Raw genomic sequence first — 6,197 nt, 5'->3', positions numbered from 1 at the left:
TATTTGAAAAAGAATACACAGAAAATTGAGAAAATATCAAAAACTACGAAGAAAAAAACAAAAATTATGCACAGTCTCAGAATACTGGGATTCCTTTAGCAATTTAGTGTGGAATGAGTTGAATTTTCTTTTTTTGAATTAAAGTAACAGCTGGCATCAGAATTCCTCTTGTGAGGCGAGTTTGCTTTTTTTTTATATATTCATTTCTTTTCCTTTCTTTCTCTTTTTTTTCCTGACAAATATAAAATGACACATTTTCTGGATTCAATGTGGGAGAACATCTTGACCCTTGGTATAGGAAGAAGAGAGATGGGGTTGGGGGGCTGTGTGTCCTCTGACAGAAGGGATACAGGGCACCTTATGTTTCACCTTCATTGCATGGTTTCAAGCATGCTATACAGGTTCAGTACATGTTTTTAACAAACATGAGATTTAAGTCAACGGGTAGACACACCCAAATTTACCCACGCTTCAATAAAAATTTTAAGAAAACAGAGCTGATGACTAACATTTTTGACACCCAGGAAAGAGATCTGCTAAGAAAAATTAGTGTAAAATGGGAAGCTGCAAGGAGCGTGCTAAGGAGAGGAGGGAGTCATGATTGGCAGGCCTTTATTGTTAAATTAGTCAACAGATTTAGCCAATGTATAGACAGAGATGGCACATGTGGGGTATTCAATGAGACATTCCTGAGCCGCAGGTCTTTTGTAGTAAGAACATGAATTTGAAGTGAAAGAGGTAGAGTGAATAACAAAAGGGCCATTTCCTCAAGATGTTCTATGAACATAAAGAATTTATTGGGTGACATAGCAAAGATATTAAAAAACAGTCACAGAGATGTAAAGCACAGTGTAGGGAATGTAGTCAATAATATTCTAGTGACTGTGTATGGTGGGTGTCAGATAGGTACTAGATTTATGGCGGTGATCACTTCATAAGTTATATAAATGTCTAATCAGCATGTTGTACACCTGAAACTAATATAATATTGAATGTCAACTGTAACTGAAAGATTAAAAAAACTATATTTAAAAAAGAAACCTATAGCTCATAGGCTTAATACAGTCTGCCACCTGCTTTTGTAGAAAAGTTTTATTAGAACATGTGTTATCTATGACTGCTTTTGCACTAAAACAGCAGAGTTGAGTAGTTGACACAGAGATCATGTTGTCCACAATGCTGAAATAGGTCCCATCTGGCCCTTAGGAAAATTTTGCAGTCCCTGCTAGAGAACAGCGTTATAGCCAAGCATATGCCCGGGATCCTTGGGAATCACCAGATGATAGAAACTGCTGGAGATGGCGTGCCAGGGACCCCTGGACATAAATGCAGATGGCCACTGGGGGATTTTTTTGGTTATTTGAAATGTTTCAGTGTTGTCTGTGAGGTAAAATTTAATTAAACAATAATGAGCATCTAGAATAGAGCAAAGGATTGTCTCTGGTCTTGCATACTACAGTAAAAGTATTTGCGCACTTGTTGCTGTCTATTGTCTCTGTTAAAGAAGAGAGAAAACCCACCTTTTAGTACCCAAATGAGAATGGAAAAAAAATTATATATATATAATCATCACTGTCAGTCACATGACCTTGAGGGAGAGGACCCACGATAGGATATGTCCATGGTGCTGGAGTCTAGGCAGCCTTTTGGTTGGCCCTTCCTAAAATGGGGGATGCTCAAATCTCTGCTTGGCTTAGTACTGAAAGCAGTGCAAAGTTAAAACAAGAGACCTCTGCATCGGACAGCATAAAAATGAGAGCGGATCACGTCATTACAGAGTAGGAAATAAAGGGATTGAAAAAAAAACAAAATATTTTTGACTGATATCTGCATCTTAGATTTTGTACTCATTGATTCATTAAACAATATTCTTTATTGCTATTGAAATCTAACAAGGTAAAGATATTTCCCCTGATCTTTCAGCCATGACGAGGGGCTCTGGATAAGGATGACTACTGGGGCTCCCAGCAAGAACCAGCATTTCCATATCTGATAGAAAGGAGGTGACTTCTCTGGGGACAGACTTTCTTGGAGCTTTCTTCCTCTCAGAACACACATACTAAGGGGTTGAGCCAGGAGATAAACACCAGTGTGCCATGAGCTACAGAAACAACTGCCCTGCCATTCCAGGTATAAAAAGCAAAACGTTTGCTTCTTTTCCACCCTCCATATAACATGCATAAATGTCTCCTGACTCATTCCGAGAAGAAAATTCTGGGAAACACAGTTTAGTCTAGCCTATTTGACTCATTACAAAGCCCATCCCCACCCCCACTTTGCAACTCTATATCATAACTGAGTCACTGTTACATGAGCCTCTGAGGAGTGTCGTCCAAGACAGAATGCCTTTTCATCTTAAGAAGTTGTTGAAGAATGAAATGCATTCTTGATTTCCAGGATGAGGGCAGAAGTCGTAGAACCAGAATTCTCTTGGACTTTGTAATGAGTCAAATAGGCTAGACTGAACTGTGTTTCCCAGAATTTTCTTCTCGGTATGAGTCAGGAGACATTTATGCATGTTATATGGAGGGTAGAAAAGAAGCAAACGTTTTGCTTTTTATACCTGGAATGGCAGGGCAGTTGTTTCTGTAGCTCATGGCACACTGGTGCTTATCTCCTGGCTCAACCCCTTGGTATGTCAGGCCTACGTACCTGTATCCTGCTCTACCTCCCCTGTATCCTTTTCCAGTGTCTCTGAATCCTGGGCCAGGTGTGTGTTTAGCTCCATGATGAAGGACACCAGCTCCTCCTGCAGGACCCCCATGTCATCAAGGTTGGAGGCAGTGAGGGCTGACTTGGATTCCAGCCCACTGTTGTGGGGATGCATGCAGCTGTCCTCGCTCTCCCCATATCACATCCATCTTCCCTTCTCTACTGCCTACCTATGGATTTTAAGCTCCAGCATCAGGCAGGAAGACAAGAGTTTCACAGAGAGTGCTTAGCCAACTCCCACAATTGCTTAAAATCAAATTTCTATAAGAAATATATTTATATACTTCTTAGTGGGTCTTCTCTCACTGAATGCTAATACACAATTAGAGATACTTCGTGAAACTAGGAATTAGGAAATTAGTGATGTAGTTTCATTTCTGTTCATTCTGATTCTGTGGCTTTGTAAAAATTATTTTATTCTTTTAGGCCCCAGTGTCTTTAAAGCACAGGAGTTTGACCAAGTGATGAACTTACATCCCATTCCAGCTCTGGGGCTATCAAATGACTTGATGACTCTATGTCAAAGTATACCAGATGTTTCATAAACATCTCTCTCACTGCAAGTATGGAGATTGTATGACTTTATTTCTACATTGTCTTCAAGCCTGAACTGCACAGTTTGTGTGACAGCAATGCCATCTCAGGGCAGAGCGTGACCTTTCTATTCCATAGTATAATTTTGCAGAGAATGTTCATCTATAAAGTGTTGCCACGCAGCAGCCTACCTGTCTGTCTCCTAGTACCTGCCCCTAAAGAAAGGAGAGTCTGTGAGACGGATCCTTTCAGGGACTTTGCTTCACCTTTGTGCTTGCACCTTATGTCTCCCTCTTTGGCCCCAGAAAGATGGCTGGTCAGCCAATGATGAGTAAGATTCCCCACGGGGTGGGGGGGAACAACTCAAGCCAAGCACAGTCGAATGGGGACTAACAGGAGAATCCGCAGTGTTCATAGAGGTGGGCACAGCCCCCCCCCCCCCTGCATTCCTTCCCAAAACCTGCAAGGGAAGTGATTCAGTGATGAGTTCTCCATCTATTCATATGCATAAAGGTTTTGTCCCTTGGGGAAGTACATACATCCTGAGACTTATGGTTCAGCTGCCTGCAGGCAAGGGAGATTGGCTTGAATCAGTTTCCTATTACGATGTATAGAATTCACAGATCTTGAGATTGACAAGCTTTATCTCCTTTACTTCCTCACCTAACTAATAAAAGCTAATTGCTAGGCCGAATAAGGCGTCCAGTCCTTGAGGCTGCAGGTACCTTGCCCCCCCCCCCACTCCCGCTTAAACTCTATTCATGGCTACTGTCTTTTCTTAACCCTGCACGGCCCTCCTTGCTCCCCACATTCCTGGTGGAGGGAGACGCGACAGTAAATGGCAGAGTTTAAACCATAGGCACTGGACAGGGCCCAGACAAGGCAGAGTAAGGGGAATGAAGCCCCTAAGGCACATCACTGAAGGAGACCTCACTCCCAGGGTCATGCAAGAACGGGGTCAGTGTTTATACCAGGAGAACAAGTTTCTCCTGAAATTTTATAGCGAAGGTGCCTCACTCACCTCACTCTAGTCCTATTTCTGGTTCTGGAGCCAGACTACCGCGTTTGAAGCAAAGGCCTACCACCTTCTAGTGTGCAATCTTAGGTAAGTTGTTTCATCCCTTTGAGTCTGTTTCTTGATCTCTAAAATGAGGATAGTCATAAAATATATCACAAAGATGTTTCAGAGATTAAACACAATAGTATACATAGAACAGCCAAAACAGTTTCTGGCACATAGTTAAGGAGCAATTAATGTTAGCTATCTTTATTTATATTTGTATTATATTCTAACATTTAGAGGCACAGAACAATGTCTGACCCACAGTTGAAACTGAATAAATATTGATTGAGTAAATTAATGAATGGAGATGGCTGGAAGGACGAACAAAATATTTATTCATAGTTCAGTGTCCCTGAATTTCCCCTCAGCCATTTAGAAAAATACAGACAAAACAAAGGGAACAATCAATGACAAATTTATTAGTTTTCAATGAAGGAAACTTTTTAAAGCCACCTCTGCTGCTCATGATTGGGTTTACGGATATGACTAGGTTGGCAGCAGAAAGGTGCCTTCTCTCATATATTTATTCATTTTCTAAGGAAAGAAATCACAATCTGCAGTTTGAATTTCCCCCGTGCTTTTACTCTATGGTTATTTTTATACAAATAACCCTCTTCCCACTCTCCTTATGGCAGCATGTGTTTATTTTTTGTTTGTTTGTTTTGTTCTTGGTGGTTGTTGTTCTTGTTGTTTTTAAGTGTCCCAGTCTCACTTAGCTTATTAAAAAGATAACTTGGAAATACAGAGTGCTATATAAATGTGAGGGGCAAGAGATGACATGCTGACGATTTGAGAACCTGCTATATGACCCTGTCTCTTTTCTTCTCTCTCCCTCTCTTTGAGCAGAATAAGTTCTTCGTGTGACTCAGGCTCAGGGCCAAGAGTCTTAATGAGGTCAGCAAGAGGGTGACAACAGGGGAAAGAACTATTCTTACTCAAATAATGTACTGAGTTTCTTTTTCAGGAAACAGAAGGAGGCTCGGTTTCCTTTTCTCAGTGCTAATGACTTCATATCTATGCTGAAAGAGAAAACAGGTGATAAGCTTAGTGTTCTCTTTCCATACGACTTTTGACAAACAAAGAGACCATAGCTGGACTGACTCCAAAAGCTAAAGTCCAAAACAAGACGAGATGGGAGTTTAGTCACTGTGCCCAGAAAGTCTACAAGCAAGACTTGGGAGATAACTCTCCCTGCTTCAGTGTGTCAGGGAGGTGTGCAGAAGAACCCACATAATGACCATGCCATCATACCATGTAATTAACACTTACTAACAGTTTACAATTTGCCAAGCACCACCCTTGGGGTGTATCTTGGTTTATCTCATTTAACCCTTACAACAAACACATGTGATAGAAAACAGAGACAGAGAGGTTAAGTAGGCCACACAGCTAGAAAGTTGCCCTACTTTATTTCAGAGATAGAAAACGTGACAATTAAAATTGTTAGTTTGGAATATTAGCCATAAATAAGTAAATAAATAAAATTATAAAGACAGGCTCCAAATATCATTGAATTGTGAAAAATATAAAGTCTTTAGGTTAAAAAAAGTAATAACAGAAGCACACAATATATATTACTGATATGTATACTCATACAAATTATGTAGAATATATAGTAGAATATTATGTAATATATGATAGAATGTTACTTTTACATAGTATATATAAAATATATCATCATAATATATAAAAATTGTAATATATTGATATATTTTATTGATATAAATATTTTTCATATTTATGTTATATTTAAGTATTTTATATTTACATATAAATATTTATACTATGTGATTTATAACATTAATTTTATATATTATATAGACTATAATTTAAAGGAATATATAAATTATTTTAAATATGTTACAATAAATAAAATATATTATGAAAG

Source organism: Rhinolophus sinicus, chromosome 15 (assembly GCF_057876585.1).
Source record: "Rhinolophus sinicus isolate RSI-liver-muscle chromosome 15, RSI-T2T, whole genome shotgun sequence".
Lineage (NCBI taxonomy): Eukaryota > Metazoa > Chordata > Mammalia > Chiroptera > Rhinolophidae > Rhinolophus > Rhinolophus sinicus.
The sequence above is the reverse complement of the archived record's forward strand: the minus strand, read 5'-3'. Positions refer to the sequence as shown.